This window comes from Brassica napus, chromosome C2 (genome assembly GCF_020379485.1).
Source record: "Brassica napus cultivar Da-Ae chromosome C2, Da-Ae, whole genome shotgun sequence".
Classification (NCBI taxonomy): domain Eukaryota; kingdom Viridiplantae; phylum Streptophyta; class Magnoliopsida; order Brassicales; family Brassicaceae; genus Brassica; species Brassica napus.
Window position 1 is genome coordinate 44,789,591 of NC_063445.1, and position 22,956 is coordinate 44,812,546.

The following is a 22,956-nucleotide window of genomic DNA, read 5'->3' on the forward strand; positions in this document are numbered from 1 at the left end:
GGAAATTCTTAATGAGATCAATGATATAACGAGTGAGAAGTTGGTGATCTATATTGATAATAATTCCACTATAGCTCTTACCAAGAATCCAGTATTTCACGGGCGAAGTAAACATATACATCGACGTTATCACTTCATAAGAGAATGTGTTGACAATGGTTTGATCGAGGTTCAGCATGTACCAGGGAATGAGCAAAGAGCGGACATTCTAACGAAAGCACTTGGAAGGATACGATTCAAAGAAATGAGAAGTTTGATTGGAGTTGAAGATTTGGCAAGAACCGATTTCAAGCTTAAGGAGGAGATAGTTGGAGTAAGCTTGAAATAACTTAGGAAACAAGCTATCCTAATCCTACCAAGATATGGTTTACTAAAAGGATTAGGAAATATCTAATAAGTGTTTTACTAATAACATTAGGAGTTGCTGACAAAAAAAAAATTAAAAAAAAAAATAACATTAGGAGTTATCTGTTCTTATATAAGGAGTTGCAAGGTTGTTGCAACACTTGTGAGTTTTATTGATTGTGATTGAGTGCTTAAGGTTTTGAGTGAGTTTTCTTAAGAGATTAATAAGAGAGATATTCTTATTATTGTGTGCTTCAATATCGATTGCTAGAAATAGAATCTGCGACCCAAAAGTTTGCTTGGTTAGGTGGCCGGTCCAGTTTAATTTAAAATTATTGAGATATTTTATGGGTTTTCTGCCATTATCTCCCCCAGTGTTTGTTTTCTCAGCTAAGATTTTTCTACTTTTTTTTAAGAATGCTTTTTTGAGAATTTTTTTTCTAATTTTCTTTTGTTTTATATCTAAACGCCAAAGTTTTCCCGTGGGGGCATATTATTGTTAAGTCTGACATTTTATCAGTTAAATTTGATTCGATATGTTATTCGTTTCGATTTAATCTAAAAATTTCGGATGTCCGTACTTCTTGTAGTAAAAAAAAAATTAAAACTAGTATCCGTTAAAATGAAATAAATTACAAGTACCAAAATTTTAAAAGGCAGATATCCTCTGTGCTCCGATAAATATATGAGACATGTATATCTCGACTAAATGTAGAGTTTATATAATTATTTTTTTAACATATCATTTGATAAATTTTATTCACATTGTTATTTATAAAATAATAAATTAAGAAAGGAAAATAAAATCTTTATGACGACTATAAGTTTTTCTTAATTTTCGTCTTTTTAACTAGTTTTAAATTATGAAACATATTACGAAAATATTTTTAAGAACAACCGTGTATTATTTTTTTCTACATTATTTGTGTTAAACAAAGAATGTGAGATATCTACAAATATTTGTCAATATACGCAAATATTACATATTTTTCGGATATCCGGATTTTCGGATATTTATATTTTTTTCTAAACAAAGCAAATTGAAAAGTTAGATATTTGTAATATACGAAGCAAATCACAAATAAAAAAAAAATACTTTCTCTGTTTCTTAAAAGTGTCACTTTAGCATTTTTTATTGTTACATAAAAATATCATTTTAGAATTCCAAAACAGTTTATAGTTATACTTACTTTTACCTTAGTATTAATTTCAAAATTGATTTTTATGTAACGGAGGTAGTAGTGTTTTCTCTATGGACACCCTGATTATTGTGTATGAAAGTCAGGTCCATTTCTCTCATGCCTTCATTGTTGACTCCTTTGTGTGTGTCTTGTTTTTAAATCAGGCAAGGAGTAAGCATAGTTTTTTTTTTTTTTGCTAAATAGGAGTAAGCATATTTTTTCGAATAACATTTAATATTTGTTGAATGAGTCAAGGTCAGTTGATAAGTTGAAAATTAAGCATTGGTCAAGGTCGTCAAGTAAGCATTAGCATTAGTTTCCGGAAGAATTTAAAATGTTTTTGTTAAATGGGTCAAAAGATCAAGTAAGCATGGTATCTGGAAACACGTTGTCTTTTTTTTTTTTTTTTTTTTTTTTGACAGCAAACATTTACAGACTCATGTAAACTCTGTAAACCAAGGTGGTAAATCTGCATCCATGTGCACGACGAAAGACGATTGTTGCCGAGCACTACGTGCCAAGCTATCCGCTCTTTTGTTCTCCGTCCTAGGAACATGAACGATTTCTGAGCTGACAAAACTTTGTCGCAGAAGCTTGATATCTTCCAGGTACCTTTCAAATGCTGGTCATTCCTCTGGTTCCGAAACCATCTTCACCAGTTGAGAACAATCTGTTGCAAACGTAACCTGAAACTGTCTTAAATTTCGTAACCTGGAAACAAGTTGTCCATATATCGTATATGGGATGCCTCGATACATACATAAGAATTTATTTTTATTTTTCTTTTTATTTTTATTTCTGACACCATATAACATTTAGATTTAAATCTGCATACTAGTACTATTTACATAAATTTGAGAAAAAAATAAACTTTTGGCAGAAGAAACCTTTCTTTTTTCCCTGCTTGGGAAAATGGTTGGCATATTGCTCTCATATACAAAACGCAACTTGTTGATAAATACTTCATTAAGACAGCTAATAAGCTCTAGTCAGAAGTTAGAAGATGTGTAAATGAAGTATGTTCGTGATCACTTCAATAGAGTTCCTAGTGGTAATGGTGCGGGATAGGGAGGGGATATATGCTTTTAGTAGATGCAAAGCGGACACAATTATATCAATTTTAATTTTATGAATCTTCATGCTGTGAGTTGCTCCGCACCGTTATAATTTTAACCATGTCTGAAGTTGAAATAACCATATGTTTTAATCTCGTTACTAGATTTTGAAAGCGCGGTTATGTATTTATTTTTATATCTTATGCATTTCTACTTAAAATTTATATCATGTGTTTTGTGATTTTGTTTAACAGTTGTTTTTATATGCTTTGGATGACCAATATCTATACAAAATATTAATGTTCTGAAAATAATTATCTTCTTGTTACTTACTTCACTAAGAAATTAAACTAAAAATGATTTGCAATATAATTTAAATTAAGAATGACTTGCAATATAATGTAAATTGAAAATGACTTGCAATATAATTTAAATCAAATGTCTAAGATTCGAAGGACACAAAACCAAAAAGAAATTATCCGAACCCGACCCGAAAACTCGAACGCCGAATCTTAGATGAGCAAGTAGTTAAAATATCCAGCGATTGTTTTTGAGAAAAAAATTGTATTTTTAAATAAAATTATGACCAAATTACAAAATGTATTTCGATAATATTCTTATAACAAAAATCGATATTCATATTAAGGCTTGCTAAAAGTTTTATACAATGAAAGTCAACTATATTATAAACATCATAAAACTATTGCTCGATAAATATTTCCTAAGCTATATATATATATATTATCATGCTTTTGGTATAAAAATATTGTTTTGGTATGAAGATAACATCATCTATCTGTTAAGATTTATGTTATAGGTCTGACCGTCTGAAAACTATAATACTGTTTCGGATCTTGTGATTGGAGATATATAATTCTAAACTGCAATGTGATTGGCCATGAAATTGGATGATTTCTAATGGTTGAATTTATAGCTGGCTAAATTAAAGTTTAAATACTTAAAAAAAAAAGAAATGACATGGTATTGTAATTAACTTCAAAAAAAAATAAGGGCAGAATCCTATAGATATTTTACGAATTAACCAATAGTAGCGCAATAACGTTGGTTTTGTTTATGCTTCATATTCAAATTTCTTTCTTTTTTGTCAACTTCATATTCAAATTTCTTTTAGCATGAAATGCTATTTCTTAAATCAACTTTCTAAAAGTTAATATCTAACATGTGAAAAATTATGAGTGAAATCCGGCAGGGTTAACAAAAAAGCGTCTAGAGAATCTATTGTTGATCTTTTACAACCCCATACACATTTTGAGTTTGATTGTTTGAACTTTACGGACGACACTAACATAAACTACCACATATATATTTGAGTCGGGATAGATTTATTTAGTTTCGTAGAAACATTGTGTTTTATTAAACGGTTCAAAACTAACTCGAAAAGACTACATAACCATGGACTATGATTTGGCTATGTATCTATATCGATCTCCAATGAATATATAATACACAGAGACGTTTAAGCATGTGTACTAAGTGGGAATGCTTTTAGTGAGTTTATAGTTTAAATGCAACTTGATCAAATTATGTTTAAGCTATGAACATTATATATTGGGTCTTGACCGTTTCACATCCATGACATGACCCCTCAAATCTGTATCTTCTTCCACAATGACATCACTCTCAGAGACAATTTTGATCTTAACTCTCTTCTTATTATTATCTAGCTTTTCACTAGCAAAACAGAGCTATGAACTAGAAATTAAAGCTTTAAGATCCTTCAAGAATGGCATTCCGAGCGACCCTCTAGGAGCATTGGCAGACTGGACAACCACTGGTCTGGTACAACACTGCAACTGGACCGGAATCACCTGCGATCATACCGGTCATGTTGTCTCCCTCTCCTATAAGGAGAAGCAACTTCAAGGTGTTCTGTCTCCAGCCATAGCAAACCTCACCTATCTCCAGGTTCTTGATCTCACTTCAAACAATTTTACCGGCCAAATACCGGCTGAAATCGGGAAATTAACCGAGCTAAACCAGCTCGTTCTTTACTTAAATTATTTCTCTGGTTCGATTCCTTCTGAAGTTTGGGAACTTAAGAATCTTGCGTCCCTTGATATGAGAAATAATTTGTTGACCGGTAATGTTCCTGAATCAGTATGCAAAACTAGATCGTTGGTATCAGTTAGAATAGGAAGCAATAACTTAACCGGGGAGATACCAAATTGCTTGGGAGATTTGGTTCATCTAGAGGTGTTTGTAGCAGACGTTAACCAATTTAGTGGTTTGATTCCAGTATCAGTTGGTACTTTAGTTAATCTGACGGTTATAGACCTGGGTAGTAACCAATTAACCGGTAAAATACCGAGAGAGATAGGAAATCTCCGGAATTTACAGGTTCTCGGTTTATATAATAACTTGTTGAAAGGAGAGATACCGGCTGAGATAGGAAACTGCACAAGCTTGGTCCAACTTGAGTTGTATGGTAACCAGTTAACCGGGAGAATACCAACTGAGTTGGGAAATTTAGATAAGCTGGAGTCACTCCGGTTATACAAGAACAAACTGAGTTCTCCGATTCCATCCTCCATGTTTCGGTTAACGCGGTTAACGAATTTGGGATTATCAGGAAACCAGTTGGTTGGACCGATTCCGGAAGAAATCGGTTCATTGAAATCACTGAAAGTCCTTACGCTTCATTCCACAGTCAATCACAAACTTGAGAAACTTGACAGCGATAACGATGGGGTTCAATTATATAACCGGTGAGCTCCCAGCGAATCTAGGGCTTCTTTCAAATCTTCAGAACCTTTCAGCGCACGACAATCTTCTTACCGGGCCAATACCTTCTAGCATAAGTAACTGCACTGGTCTTAAAGTCTTGGACCTGTCTTTTAACCAAATGACTGGCAAGATTCCTAGGGGTTTAGGACGGACAAATCTTACTGCTATTTCTCTTGGACCGAATCGGTTTACAGGGGAAATTCCAGATGATCTCTTTAACTGCTCAGACGTGGAAGTTCTTAATTTGGCACGTAACAACTTAACAGGAACTCTGAAGCCATTAATAGGGAAGCTTCAGAAACTCAGGATACTGCAAGTATTCTCTAACTCTCTCACTGGAACAATTCCTCGAGAGATTGGGAATCTGAGAGAGTTGATTCTCTTGCAACTTCACACAAATCATTTCATGGGAAGAATCCCAAGGGAGATATCGAATCTGACTCTACTGCAGGGGCTTGAGCTGGATAAAAATGAACTCAAAGGTCAAATTCCTGAAGAAATGTTTGGAATGAAGCAACTCTCAGTGCTCGAGCTATCTAACAACAAATTAGCTGGTCCAATTCCTATCTGGTTGGGGAAGCTTGAATCTCTTACCTACTTGGGTCTTCATGGTAACAAGTTCAACGGGTCTATCCATGTAAGCCTTAAGTCACTTTCGCATCTCAACACGTTCGATATCTCAGACAATCTTCTCACCGGAACCATCCCTGGGGAGCTGATATCTTCGCTGAGAAACTTACAGCTTAATCTCAACTTCTCAAACAAATTATTGAGAGGAACCATCCCCGATGAGCTTGGAAAGCTAGAAATGGTTCAAGAAATCGACTTTTCGAACAACCTCTTCTCTGGGTCTATTCCAAGATCTCTACAGGCCTGCAAAAACGTCTTCTTACTGGATTTCTCAAGGAACAATCTCACAGGTCAGATCCCAGATCAAGTCTTCGAACAAGGAGGCATGGATATGATCAAACGCTTGAACCTTTCAAGAAACAGTCTCTCTGGTGAAATCCCAAAGAGATTTGGAAACAACCTCACACAGTTAGTCTCCTTGGATCGCTCTAATAACAATCTCACAGGTGAAATTCCAGAGAATCTTGCCAATCTTCCGACCCTGAAACATCTCAAACTCGCTTCAAACCACCTCAAAGGCCATGTTCCTGAATCCGGGGGTGTTCAAAGACATCAACGCATCTGATCTGATGGGAAACACAGATCTCTGAGGCAGAAAGAAGCCTCTCAAGCCATGTATGATGATGATGATCAAGAAGAAGTCAAACCACTTCTCAAAGAAAAGTGCAATCATCGTGATTTTTCTTGGATCAGCCGCGGTTCTCCTTCTCCTACTGCTTCTTGTCGCCCGTTGCAAGAAAAAGACTGAAACCTCGCCAGAGTCTCCAATGCCGGACTTGGATTCAGCTCTGAAGCTAAAAAGATTCGACCCGAAAGAGCTGGAACAAGCAACAGATTCTTTCAACAATGCCAACATCATCGGTTCAAGCAGCTTAAGCACAGTGTACAAAGGTCAGCTAGAGGATGGTACAGCGATTGCAGTAAAAGTATTGAACCTGAAGCAATTCTCAGCAGAATCAGATAAATGGTTCTACACAGAAGCCAAAACACTGAGCCAATTAAAGCATCGAAACCTCGTGAAGATCTTAGGGTTCGCCTGGGAGAGCGGGAAGATGAAGGCCTTGGTGCTTCCATACATGGACAAGGGAAGCTTAGAGGACGCGATTCACAGCTCTTCTGCATCGATCGGATCCTTCTCCGAGAGAATCGATCTATGTGTTGATATCGCTACCGGAATCGATTACCTTCATTCTGGATTTGGATTCCCGATCGTTCACTGCGATTTGAAGCCGGCGAATATACTCCTCGACGGCGATGGTGTTGCTCACGTCAGCGATTTCGGAACCGCTCGGATTCTAGGGTTACGTGAAGATGGGAGCGTCACAGCGTCTACCTTCCAAGGCACGATTGGATACTTGGCCCCAGGTACAGATTTCAAAACCGTAATTTGATTTATCCACACACTCTTTTGGTTAACTGATTAAATTAAAGTGTATATATGGTTTATATCGGTTTAGTCAAATTGTAACTAACCGAGTAATCCAAAATATCTTTTCGTCTCTAACAGACTTCTTCTTCCTTGTTTCTCTCTTTTGTACATGATCAGAGTTTGCTTATATGAGGAAGGTAACGATAAAGGCTGATGTGTTCAGCTTCGGGATCATAATAATGGAGCTGATGACGAAACGGAGACCAACTTCGTTGGACGATGATGAATCAGGAGGCGTGTGTCTGCGTCAATTGGTGGAGACATCGATTGGAAGAGGGCATTGAAGATCTGTTGAAGCTGTGTTTGTTATGTACAAGCTATAGACCTGAAGATAGACCGGATATGAATGAGATTCTCACTCGTCTAGAGAAACTCAGAGGAAAGAATTCCAGATCGTAACCAACGGGATTTTTAGCAACGAGAAACAACGGGATGGTTTAAGCAATTGATAAAAAATCAACCGGTCCAATCTATTTTTAAACTCAAATAAACCAAACCAAAATCAGCCGGTCCTTGTCTTTCATCAAGTTTTCCTGTTTGGTGTTTTTTAAGATGTTTTCCTTTCTTCGATATGTTTCTTACTTTTTCTGAATTTTCTTATTTCAAAAGCTTTTCCTATTTTCTGTTATAGGTTTCACCTATATAAACAAGTCCTATACGCTTTGTAATCGACACCTTACTATTTATTTACTACAGACAGCGTTACGGGTTCTCTTTGTTTCATTAGTTGGTATCAGATACTTCCCTCAACGATCCCATGACTTCGAGACATACACAGACGTACAACGTGGGAGATTGGTCTCGCTTTTTCAATGAAGAACCTTTCTACGCTATTCCCCGTATGCTGGCTGATGCTGATGCATCAGAGAAAGTTTGTGAAGGTTGTAAAGACACTTTGCACCGTAGGGTGGCTGACGCTGCTACAATAGAGAAACGTTTTGAGGACTTTCAAGCCACTTTGCAAACTAGAGTGGCTGATGTCATACAGCAAGTTTGTGAAGAGTTTAAAGCCACTTTTCCCCACATGGTCGCCGATGCAATACAGCAAAGTGCTCAAGCCAACAGAGCTGACCAAGACGTTCCAACAGTTTCTCAAGATCGCAAGGACCCTCTTCTCGTCGTCACTGACTGCTCAGACAACGAATCAGAAGACAGTCGTTTGTCTCACGAAGATGTTATTCCTCTGCATCATAACAGAGAGGAAGACCATCACCATCGTTGGGATTCAGGCTTTATAATCACGATTCCTGAGTTTCATGGAGTATCCTCATCAGCAGAAGCCTTTCTTGATTGGTTGGTTACAGTGGAAGAGATTCTTGATTTCAAGAAAGTTCCAGAGGAACATCGTGTGTCTTTAGTAGCAACAAGTTTTCGTGGCTACGCTGCATCTTGGTGGAATCGATTGAAGCTCCAACGCTCTCGTTACAACAAAGAGAAGCTTACCTCTTGGGACAAACTGAAGAAACACATGAAGACAGTTTTTCTTCCGGACAACTACAATCGCTTGCTGTTACAAAAGTTCAACAACATTCGTCAGGGATCACGTACTGTTGATGAATACGCCACTGAGTTTTTCCAGTTGAGGTCTCGGATCGATGATATGCAGGACTCTGAGCGTCAACTAGTGGCACGGTTCATCGCAGGTCTCGAACCAAAACTTCAGAAAATGGTTAATCAATTCAATCCCGCCACGGTTACAGAAGCTCACCAACGAGCTGTGGTATTGGAACAACAGACTCGTGGTGGCTCATCTATATGGGATTTATTGTACTTTTGATCCAACACAACCAAAATGACATACCAACTTGGCCATTCTCCTAGCTCGTTGCTTACAAGTTTTCTCTTTGTTTTGATTCTTTGTCCTTCTTTACAAGTTTAAGAATAGTTTACCAGTTCTTTGTTCAATGGCTGCAATTGCAAAATAAAGTATCCAAAAGCTCATTATGTTGGAAAGATTGAAACTCCAGAATTAGTACAGTTACAAGCTGCAAAAGCCTAAATAATATCTCCACTTTATCATCTTGATTTGCTTGTAGTAGTAGACTACTCTTAATGAGTCTCTAGCTGATAATTTTGAAGTTGCTCATTCTGTATATTTTTCTCTGGCATACATGAAGAAACAGTAGTTTATTGCAAATCAAAATACAAACAAACAAAGACAAATTAAAAGGTTCATATAAATGACATGTGCATTAGCCTTTATGCTTTCTCTTATTGTAGGAATAACTTAAAAGATCACTAACTACTCACAGACCATTCTGAATCATGTACCTCTTCTTTGTGTCATTCACAACCACTGCTATAGTATCGGAACAATAGGTTGTCCCACGGTTGTTATATCATTGGAGAATAAAGAAGATGACCATGGGATCAATCCCACAATAGCAGTTAAGTAGACATGCCAAATAATAGCTGTGAAAACCAGAGTCAAGACATATGAAACCTCACATAGTTTGTAGCTTTTCATTTTCACTGTTTAAAGTTTTCCACTCCCTGCTTGCAAAAAAAATAAACAACCACAACCTCACATGTTGCAACCAGAGACTGATAGAAAAACCATGTATATGAAAACGCATAATGTATTCTTCTTTAGAACTTTGCGGAGTATGAGCTGCATGAGAGATAGAAACAGTCCATTGCCAGCAGAAGCCGCTGCGGTACATAGGAAGTCTATTGCATATTTCCCTTTAGAGACTTCTTTGCCTTGTGATTCATTGTTGATCACAAGAAGAGTAGATGAAATGATGATGAAAAACAGATAATTCACTATGAAAGGAGTCAACTTCTGCAAGTTGAGAATATATGAGAAGAAAGCGTTCAAAACCAAATGCAAGTTGAGAATATATATATATATATATATTTATTTTTTTTTATTTTATTTTTTCTTTTTGAATGAATGTTCAATTTATTGAATCCAAAAAACCGTTTTTACATCATAGTACATCTTTATTTTAGTTTTTCAAAAGATAAAAAATTAATGAAACACTAGATTTTGACACATCCTTTAAAAACGCGGATATTTTTTTCTTTTATAAGTGTCATATAAATGTGTCATATATTTGTATGTTCATGTTTTATATATATTTTTGAACTTTCTTTCAAATCGCGAGATTTGTCACCTTTTAAAATTTTATTTAAAAGAGACAAAGATTTATTAACTATAGGATTATGTATTTAAAATTTGATAACATAATACTTTTGTATTTGTGTTGATTTTTTATGTACTAAAAATATTTATAGATGTTGAGACATGATTTAAAATTTTTTATATTTGTATTTATAAAATTAATTTTGAAGAGCTTTATTTTTTTAAGTTTATTTTATTTTTCCAACAAAAGTATTATATTAACATTTTTAATTTGTTTTAAACCATTATATTTACAAATATAATAACAATGATATTTTTCATTCCATATTATACTATTTGATAAAAATAAAGACAATGAAGAATAAATATCAAATATTTCTATGTTACTGTTTTTATAATATACGGACTTTACAATATACTCTTTAAAATATGGTTTTCATATTTAAATATTATTGTATTGATTAACAAAACAAATTCAAAAGATTTTTAGGAATATTTACTATATAGTTTAGAAAGTTTCGAATATAATGATGTAATCAAATCATACAAATTTTCTAAGAAAATGATACATATTAATGATTGATTGAGGTGACACAAAATCAAAACTATTTTGTTGAAAAAATTACATATATTAACATGGTTAAGAGTAATAAACAATAATGAAAATATTTAAATTTTTTACATTATGGGAATGGAAGAAAGATTGATCCAAAGTTGACTTCTTCTTTTGAAAGTTCAGAATGAGTGACTCCTTCCTGCTGCCATCTAACAAATCAAAGCCAAGATTGAGTGAAACCAGAAAAATCCTAGAGGATTCGATGTTATTTGTGTGTTTAGTATTTTTTTTTTCTTTCACTTTTCCCGGTTTTGATTATATTTTTGTGACCACTAATCTTTGTGAATGATTGAAAGAAATGAGAAATATAAATCTAATGTTATTTGTGACATGTTAAATAACATAGCTGAAAGAAATTAGAAATACAAATTAAAAGAAAAGACGAAAAATAACAACACTGGTTCTGGTTTATTTGGTGTTTACATCATCTATACTATTAAACAAAAAAACAGAGGTCAATAAAACTTACAGATAAATCCAGTATTTGAAGAGTTGTTGTTAAATAGTTTTGGAATATTTGATCGACTATTTGTTTTGCAGCTATTCCAATGAAATAAACTTGTGTTATTAAATCGATCACGATTAGATATAACTTAGAAAATAGATATGAAAAGTGAAGGTAATAAATATAACTGAAATTTATAGATGAGATAACTATTTAGTTCACATGAAACAACTAAAGACAATGAAGAATTATCAAATCATACGTGGCTTCAAATGAGCAATCATTAGGATAATTCATCTGCACATAAACTAAAGGGCTTTTTTTCGAACATTACCTAAAATTTCAAGTCAAACACAAAAATAACTCATGCTTTTTTTGAAACTTTATTTTTCCATATTCACTCTAGAAGTTTGAGTTATTCACGAAAATGCCATTATATTTTTTTTTCTTTTTTTGCAAATGATTCTTTTACTTTATCATCCTCATCTTCGCCAAATATTTACAATATTGACATTGCCATCAATACACTAACCACCATGAATAACCAATTTGAAGCTCTTAATGCACCAAAGTTTTGAATTTTACTCTTCATATCTCATTATTTATGCACAAAATCCACATATATTTCACTCTCTCTTCAAATTCATCGAAAAAAACTAAGATTTTGGTTCCAAGCTTTGTAAGGTTCATAGAGACATTGAAACTCATGATTCGTGGTCATTAACGACTTGGTAGATTTTGTAGTGAAGTTCTGGATACTTGGAGAAGCAAAACAAGTAATCTCATAGGCTCAAGGTATGAAATCATTTTTTTTCTCAGATCTGTTCGCGAAAACTTTCAGAAGTCTTCGGGAAGATGTTCAGAAGATTTTGCTACATGTGTTCTCCATCAAGAAGACTTCCCTAGAAGTCTTCTAACTTTCCTTTATTAAGAAAAAAAAACGAAAATCCCAGAGAAGACTTCTCGAGAAGTCTTCTCGAATAAATATGTTGGTTTTGCAATTGACCGAAGTTTGTCAGAAATTTGACTTTTTATAGAAGACTTCTCGGAAAAAACTTCTATAGAAGTCTTCTGAAAGTTTTCCCGAAGTCTTCCCACTGTCGCAAGAAGTCTGTGTGGGTTACTTTTGCAATTGAAAAATAATAGTGAAACATTTAATATTAATGAGAGACTTCTTTGGAAGTCTTCTCAAATTTTATTCCGGGTTTTGGTCAAACCTTTGGTTACAAGAGAAGAATACTTCTATAGAAGTCTTCTGACGGAAGACTTTTAAAGAAATCTTCTCTGGAAAAATCAAATATAGTCAATCGCAAAAGTATTCCAGGTAGACTTCTTGCGACATTGAGAAGACTTTCAGAAGACTTCCGAAAAATCTTCTATAAAAAGTCAAGTTTCTGACAAACTTCAGTCAATTGCAAAACTAACATTTTTATCCGAGAACACTTCTCGAGAAGTCTTCTCTGGCATTATCGAGAATTTTTCAAATTCAAAATTAAGACAATATTTACAAAGGAAGACTTCTCAAGATGTCTTCTGTAGAGTAGACTTCTTAAGAAGTTTTCTACGTCAATGTTTAATAAACTTTCATTTTCTCTACAATTAAAATGACTTTTTAATATTTTCTTATTAATTCATGTGTATTAGTCAATATTGGGGCTCTTCGATGTAATTCATAACTTATTTGGTGATAATTATGAGATTTCAAATATTTATGTTTACTAATGTTTCTAGCTAATCCGAGAAGACTTCTTAAGAAGTCTTCTTAAGAAGTCTAGAAGACTTCTATGTTAGATTTTCAAAAGTGTTAAGTAACTTCAAGGTATGTCTTTTAACTTTCAAAAGTGTTAAGTAACTTCAAGAATATCAAATCATGTGGTTTAATGTGTCTTTTTAGATTATAAGGTATAATTTTTAACTTACATCAGATTTAAAATTTCAACTTTCACTTAAAATTCAAGTTTGACCTTTTGTGAATTTGACTAAGTTTTCTTGTGAAGTCTTCTCTCTTAGTTTTAGTAAATCTGACTAAGTTTTTGTATTATTGTGTCTTGTTATGAATGGGCAGAATGGTTTAAAAAAATTCTTGGTATGTTGTATCAATAACTTTAATAATGTCAAGTACTTTGGGAAAAAAACATGAACATATATACCAAATTATTTTTATTAACATCTCTTCAAGATTACAAAAGAATTTACAACTAAAATAGTACACATACAAATCATAAAATATGCTATAAACAAAACTATTACACATGGAGCTAGATATCATTCCTTAACATAGATAAGCTTGGACTCCACTTGACATCATTCCTTTGTACCACCTTGGGCAAAAGACTTCGGAAGACTTCGCGAAGACTTCGCGGGAAGTTTTCTAACATAAAATACATTAGAAGACTTCCCAAGAAGTCTTCTGAGAATCTTCCAAGAGTCTTCTGAGAGTCTTCCAAGAGTCTTCTGAGAAGTTTTCCAAAGTCTGACTATGATCTGAAAAATCTGCATATTCAAAAGCATTTAAATGGCTTCAAAACAGAAAAAACTTAAAAAATAAATTATTTATGCTTAAATAATAAACAAAACAATCACATTAGGTTAAATCTATAACTTTTTAGAATCTAATATATAAAATACATATCCAAAATTTGTATCACTTTGGGCAGAAGACTTCAGAAGACTTCCTGAAGACTTCGTAGGAAGTCTTATAGCATAAAATGCATTAGAAGATTTCCCTAGAAGTCTTCCAAGAGTCTTCTGAGAAGGTTTTCAAAGTCAGACTCAGATCTGAAAAATCTGCATATTCAAAATCATTCAAATGGCTTCAAAACATTCAAATGGCTTCAAAACAGAGAAAACTTCAAAAATATTTTTTTATGCTTAAATAATAAAAAAACAATCAAATTAGGTTGGATCTATAACTTTTTTAGAATCTAATATATAAACACACACAAAATACATATCCAAAATTTGTACCACTTTGGGCAGAAGACTTCCTGAAGACTTCGTGGGAAGTCTTCTAGCATAAAATGCATTATAAGACTTGTTTAAAGTATTCCGAGAAGTCTTTCGAGAGTCTTCTCAGAAGTCTTTCAAAGTCTGTCTCGGATCTGAAAAACCTGCAAATTCAAAAACATTCAAATGACTTCAAAACATTGAAAAACTTCAAAAATATAATTTTATGCTTAAATAATAAACGAAACATTCACATTAAGTTGAATCTATAGCATTTTAGAATCTAATATATAAAACACACAATAATACATATCCAAAATTTATAGATCTACTTTTGAAGGAGTGAAGATAAATTAGTGAGAAGACATAAGAAAAAAATGAGAAATAGATTTAAAGTTTGGTGTTTTGATGTTCAAAGAGATTAGAGAGAGGATGGAGAGTTTTAGAGTGAGAAACATTACATTTTTGTTGCAGCCATTTGAGAAGAAAAAAGAGAATGTGTAAAAAAAATTATATATAGAGACAAAAATTCCAATTAGGTTAAATATTTTCGATGCAGAATACTTCTTGAGAAGTTTTGTAGACCCTAAAATCAAATACATGAGAAAAATTCTGGAAGATTTCTGGAAGACTTCGCTTTAGGTGGGAAACCTAAATTCTAGAAGTTTTTTAAATCATAACCTAATCAAATAACTAACTAAATAGCAAAAAACAATTCATTAAACTTAAAATCAACTTATAAAGCGTTTAATATATACAAAACTAAATACATGTAGGTAAAATTTTTATTTTTATAAAAGTTAAGATTCTAAAGTCAAACCCTAAATACAAACAATACTATAACATATGTTACTAAACCCTAAACCAAAGTCTTCTCGGAGTCTTCCAGACCCTATAATCAAATAACTAAGCAAAAACACTTCCTTAAACTTAAAAGAAACTTAGAAAGTGTTTAAATCAAGTAATTAGATAGTCACTAAATACATATATGTCAAACTAAAAAAAATTAAAAAGATAATATTTCAAAATCTAACCCTAAAAATACCAACAATACTATAACATATGTTACCAAACCCTAAACCGAAGGCTATCATGACTCAATCTACATTCATTCATCTATGTTAAAAATAATTTAATTTTAGTAAAACTAAATTTCTATCATTTAGAAATGTTTATTAATACATAATTTTGATTTTTTCTCTTTCAAAATATATTTTTTTTTAATTTATTAATTACTTTTAAGATCTAATACATGAGAAGACTTCTACTAGAAGACTTCTAGAAGACTTTTGGAAGACTTCAATTTAGGCGGGAAACCCTAAACTCTACTAAAATTTAGGTGAGATATGACAGAAGACTTCTTCTGTCAGTCTTCCAGATCCTATAATCAAAAAACTAAACAAAAAAGCACTTTCTTAAACTTGTAAGATACTTAGAAAGTGTTTAAATCAAATTATTAGATAGTCACTAAATTCAGTGATTTTGTTAAAAGATAATATCTTGTTAGTAAAACTCAAAATATAATATAAAGTAGAATATTCTTTAATAAATTCTCAAAATCTTATATTTATAAGGTAATTTTTTTTTTGTAATATCTTGTTCGTAAAGCTAAAAGAAAATATTTTGTGAGTGGATTGGACAAATATTTGAGTTGACAGATCTCATAATAAATGTTTTAATATTAAATGCATGAAACTATAAGAGAAGATATCTCGTTATTTATGGAGTAGATTACAATAACTTTTTTGATTGACATATTCCACTATAGGTATTTAACATAATTTTGAATTAACATTCATAGTTATTAAGATTTTATTTTTTTATTTTTCTATACACATAAACATAATTTTGGTGCCAACATATCTTTTGAAATTGTTAAGAATATAAAGCTAAAAGTTGACTCCTCTTCCTGCTGCCATCTAACAAATCAAAAGCCAAGATTGAGTAAAACCAGAAAACTCTAATGGAGTTTTAGATGATTTCATTATAACATTTGATGTGATTTGACTTTTAATAGAGTTTTAGATGATTTCAATAAGTTGCAGAGATTTTGGTGATTTTTGTTAAAACACTGTAGAATATAACCTAAAACCATGAGATTTGGGTTTTAATTTTTTTAACTAAGAAACTCCACCCAAACACCCTAAAATCACCTGAAAACTTTTAAACTCCACAACTTAAAATATTTTCAATAACAGTGGATTTTAGAATGCTTTACGAAATGTTAAGTTCAATAACAGTGGATTTTAAATGAGTTATTAAAATTTATGTTTGAATAACAGCGGATTTGTCATTTTAATACAAATCACCTAAAACTCTCAGTTGAATACACCTCCCTAAGAGGATTTGATGTTATTTGTGTGTTTAGTATTTTTTTCTTTCACTTTTCCAGGCTTTGATTATATTTTAATGACCACTGATCTTTGTGAATGATTGAAAGAAATGAGAAATATAAATCTACTGTTATTTGTGACAAGTTAAATAACATAATTGAAAGAAATGAGAAATACAAAAGAAAAGACGAAAAATAGTGGTTATGGTTTATTTGGTGTTTATATCATCTATACTATTAAAAGAAAATAGAAATCAATAAAACTTACCGATAAATCCATTGTTTGAAAAATTGATGTTAAATAGTTTTTGGAACATTTGATCGACTATTTGTTTTGTAGCTATTCCAACGAAATAAACCTGTGATATTGAATTAATCACGATTAGATCTAACTTAGAAAATAATATGAAATGTGAAGGTAATAAATTTACCTGAAATTTAAAGATAATATAAATATTTATTTCACATGAAACAACTGAAGAATATGAAAAAAATCATATGTGGCTTCAAATGTGGAATCATTATGATAGTTCATCTGCACATAAACCAAAACAAGAATAAGCAAACCAATAATATATGTACATATATAAAATTTTAACATTCTAAAATAAAATAAATTTACTAAATCAAAAGCATCAAAAAGCTTACATCATAAAAATTCAGTGACTTTGTTCCCCTGCTTTGAATTTCTTATATAGTAAATTGGTGTACGTTTATAAATGACAATAAGCTATAAAATATAATATTCTTTAATAAATTCTTAAAATCTTATATTTATAAGGTAATATTATTTGTGGAATATCTCGTTAGTAAAGGTAAATGAGAATATCTCGTAAGTAGACTGCACAAAATTTTGAGTTGAAAGATCTCATTATAAATATTTTAATATTAAATGCATGAAATTATAAGAGAAGATATCTATGGAGTAGATTATAACAATTTTTTTGATTGACATAATCCACTATAGATATTTAACATAATTTTGAATTAACATTCATAGTTATTTAGATTTTATTTTCCATACATATAAAGAAAATTTTGGTGCTAACATATCTTCTGAAATTGTTAAGAATATAAAGCTAATAATTGATATTAATCTCTTGATCCAAATCTACCCCATATATGGTTTCAAGCTACTATAAAATTGGAATATTATGTTTAATTTAAATATTTTAAAAAGTGACAATATTAAATTATGTAGTTGATATTTTAAGTATTTCCCAATATGAAGATAATATGTACTTATTACAATGCCGTTTTTAAAATCCTTTAAAAATATTAATATGTTGTGAATAAGAGAAAGAGAAAATTGGTTAATCTTATTCTTCCATACGTCACGATACAATATATAGGGATACAACATTAGGGATTCAGAATCCTCTAGAACATGAGCTTACGGGCATAATATACATTCACATAATAGTTCATAACATTCCCCCTTGGATGTACATTAAAAAATATTTCATAAAGCACATAAGTTGCTATCTCACTAAAAACCTTACCAGGAAAACTCAGTGGGAAAAACTGTGGTGAAGGAAAAAAGAGTGCAGCGCGCATCTACTCCTCCTGATGAGAACATAACTTGATATATCTGATAGGACACAATCCAATGTGATGAAGTAACTTCTTCGTCTTGGGGTTGGACTGGTTTACTTCTCTTGGCAGATTTGACACTCCTCACTAAAACTTGAATATCTTGGTGACCGTACGATAAATTACTTCAAACCACTTGGAAATCGAAGCTAACATCCATGTATAACTTTAGGCACCGATCTGACTCTGTTAAGATGGAAATATCGAGCGGTATTTTGAATATCATACGATATTAGGTATTCTGAGACAGCTTGTACATGTCCCACGAAAACAGCCATATCTCGAGTTCTATCATGGAGAATGACTTGATTCAAATTGGAGATGAAAATAGACTCAAATATATTTCTCAGGACACCAATTTTATATTTTAATTCCATCTATAAGGTCTCCTTTGATTCAAAAAATTTCGACATTCGTTTCTGTCTAGCGAATGAAATGTGTCCATACCTTGATTCTTGTTCAAGTATGATTGATCTTTGATCATTATCTTCTGCTTCTTTTAGTCTCAAAATACATCGGAAGATTGATAACATTCCTCTTTAGGTTTCTATCATTAGCATTTTATTTGTTGCCTCGTTAAAACCTTGACATGGAAAACCCAGTGGGACAAAACCAATGATAAGGAAAAAGAGTACAACTACACGCATCATCATATTCTCCCCCTGGAAGCATCATCTTTGGGAGATGTATTATCATCATACATATCATCTTTTTAGGAATTTCTATAAGCATATCCTTAGTGAATAAGCTCGTTTGATTGTCAGATAATCTCTTAGACCATTGGACTTCTTATCCATAGCATTATTTTCACACAAAAGATCATATCTTGGTCTATTTGGACTCCTTGTCCAAATTTCCTCTTATAGACAATCTTCTAAACCTTCACATTATGCATATTTATACATACGAGTTATTATTTTGCTTCTTGTGAAAGTTACAAGTATGACTATCGATCTTGTCATACGAAATCACATCTTTCAATCATGAATGGTACTTCATGACTAATACTTTTTCTTTCTTTTATATGCTCAATATACTCACGCGGTAATGTTCTCGAGAACTAGCACTTACTGCTTCTAGCAGTCCAAATCCTTATGGGGTTTACTGCTTTTTATAGTTTTTATTCTTTTGAATCTTTCACATAAATTTCATTGTTCCAGTGGCTCTCAGTTCTTTTTCTTTGTTGCCAGACTAAAGAAACTTGAAAGTTGATGCGTCCACTACATGATGTGTTTCTTATAGCAGTTTCAGGTCTTTGTGAGAAGTCTTGTTCAACTGCTCTTTTGCATCTCATAACTTTTCATCATCTCATTCATTCTTTCACATAATAACCTATTTATGTGCCACTGGTTTTACACCATTAGGTGTATGGACTACTTGTCCAAATACTCTCTCTTTCCAAGAGATTTAATCTTTGTATCTATTGTTTTTTTTTCTCTTTTCGGCCATTTATCATATTGTGTACACTTTTTAATAGATGGTTCATGATCCTCATTCTCATCAACTGCTACATTGCATGCATAAATATTCACGACGTCGATTTGATATCAGTTCCATATTGTTCCAGACATGACATAGCTATTTGAGATTTCTTTTCTCAGGTACCTGACTTTCTTTCTTGTCATGTTTTCTATCTCTTCTAGAGATCCTTAATATTTCATTCCTCGATTGGGCCATTCTCATTCATGCTCATTTTCTTTTCCGAGGATTATTATATTTGGAACCGATAGGTCTTTCACGCTTCAGGCGCTCTTTCGACACATTAGCAGTTTGATATTATCCTTCTCGGACATCCATTTTAACTGGAGCATTTACAGCTAGTACTTGTGAATTAATTACTTTCTTATGGTCAATAAATGAGTCTGGCAACTCATATGCTAATCTTTGTAATAGAATTATCTCCATACATTCATTTTGGACTTATATTTACACTATTTAGTCCGAGGATCAATGATAATTCATTTTAGCTCATTCATTCTCCAGCTGTTTATTTTCTTCCTCTATTGTTGGATAGACTAACTTTGAGTCTTTACATAAATCTTATAAAAGCTTCTAGATTTTATCATTAATGGAGATCATATCCAGCATATTCATAACCTCCTTTGAGGTCCCATCTTTTAGTTGTATGGTGGAGCAATTAAAACTTGTGGAGATCTTATAAATCTTATAAAAGCTTCTAGATTTTATCATTAATGGAGATCATATCCAGCATATTCATAACCTCCTTTGAGGTCCCATCTTTTAGTTGTATGGTGGAACAATTACAACTTGTGCAAATTTTCTAGATGGGGATCTTTGGTTTCCGACCCAAAACCAATTTAGTAGGGAGAGTTCTTAATTACTCTTTGGCATTATGCGAATCAATGCTGCTGCATATGAACATTAGCTACAAGATGTTCATCATGTATCCACACATGCATAAAATAATCATCAATTGCTTGTGATTTCACTAGTATTACCAATTAGTCTCGCAAACATCAGGTTGCGGATCTATGACAAGGATACATCAGACCTTCTTGTCGATGCATATGGTGGATAATCAGTCCACCAGTGCGTGATCAAGCCCACATACAACTCCTTGTATAAATAGAATCCAAATCTATTTGACTGGTGAAAGTCGTTTTCTTACATTGTCTTGTAAGCAAGCAGCATATAACATATCATTCGTAAGAATTTTCTTGTTCTTCAACGAATGTCCATATGATTATCTTTCGCATCATTACTAAACCGGAATGGAATAACCAGTTTGCCAAACATTACATTTTCAGTAAACTTCTGGTTTACTATTACATTTATTTCAATTTTCTAATCAGTGTGTAGTACAATTAATAAGAGTATGTAAACACTTTCTCGACTATACTGTTAGTGCCTTGAGAAATATTTCTGATTTGAAATATATATAGCATTTCTTTTGCTTATTGTCTCAACATAATCTAACTCAAAATCCAACATATTTACTTTAAGAAGGATTCATCAGTCTAAGTTTTAGTGAAAACATAATCTTTTGGATGTTTCACTACTTATCATAAAATGTGAGATTCTTTACCTCTTTCCCTCAAGATGATCACTTAATTTTTATCAATCTCGAATGAATCTCATTTTTAAATCAACAACATCCCTATATGGGTCACATGTTCTTTCTTAGATCCTTCTAACTTTTGAACTTATAAGAATATATTATATATACTCTTCTGGAGCACTCGTATATATCCTCTTATTAAACATTCTATAAAGTTTTATATTACCTTATATAATACTCACAATAAAAATTTTTTTTTCATCTTTAGATGATTGAATCATATCATTTATTTATCACTCATCTTTATTTTCTCAACTTTAAATGAGAATATGAGTTCTAAAAAAAAAACTCTTTGGTATTGACCTTAGATCAATAGCTTATTGTTTTTCTGAGTAACATGATACAAGTATAAACTTCTTTAATCTTTTTTCTTAATATGTATCTGCTGGATAATATTACTTGTGTTCAAAATATATTTTTCAATATATATGCATCATTAAAAATTACTTCAATTTTTTTTTTTTTTGAGATATAAATAATGATACTTTCTTTGGATTGTTTTCCAAAATTTATGAATTATTATTATTATTTTTTTATGGTCAAGCTTTAAATTTATAACCCATGTATAAAATGATAATAAAATATACTATGTATAGATATTAAATATTTTATAAACTAAACATGAGTATTTATAATACTTCTAAAGTAATAATATTTACTGGTTCTTTACTCTTGCTATTTAACCGTGTATCAGCCAGTATATATCATAATAGATAGATCGTATTTATCTTATCTCTGTGAGGAAACGTGCAGCGGACATTGGAGAAAATTTTCTCGTTGTATAAATTTTGTCTGCTACTATCCAAGTTGCATGTTCCATATATCTCGCCTTTAATCTTGACTAATAAAGAATTTTGCTCATAGACCATAGGCCATGGCTATGACGTAAATATTGTTTAAATCAATTCAGCATAAATATCAAATCAGTATAACAAACATGTGAATCTTAGCTACAGTCTATTTATAACTAATCGGATGATTAACATCTAACGTTCTCATTGTTCTGGGCAAAAAATAAAATAAAAATAACTAGTGTTTAACATGAGGTGACTAATGATCTACTGATAAATTCTTCACAGTAAAACAAACATGTAAATCTTAGCTACAGTCTATTTATATTATCAAATAAACACCAAACCAGTTGATGTAACAAATTGAACTAAACCAACATCTCCATTATCAATTTTAACTAACGATTCTAACCCATGTGTGAATTATCAATCTCACGTAAACATAAACATGAGAAGATAATTATAATAAGAGTACTTATCTTGATCATATTGACGACCGATAGATAGGAAAAACGAGAAGCTGAAGCTGGCCGATATGACGTCGAAAAGAGTACTGATGTTTTCGGTTTTTATTTTTATTTCCTCAACGCTTTTTATGGAGTCTATCTTTCCAGATGGTTTGGGGATTGAGAATATGTTACGAAGGAAAGTCATTGGTTCGACGGCTACAATAACAAGGGT

At 32.1% G+C, this 22,956-nt stretch overlaps 1 pseudogene; it reads left to right on the forward strand.

Annotated features, from left to right (window-relative positions):
* The first annotated feature begins 3,474 nt into the window (after positions 1-3,474).
* Positions 3,475-8,010, forward strand: LOC106381761 (annotated as a pseudogene).
* Positions 8,011-22,956: the final 14,946 nt, after the last annotated feature.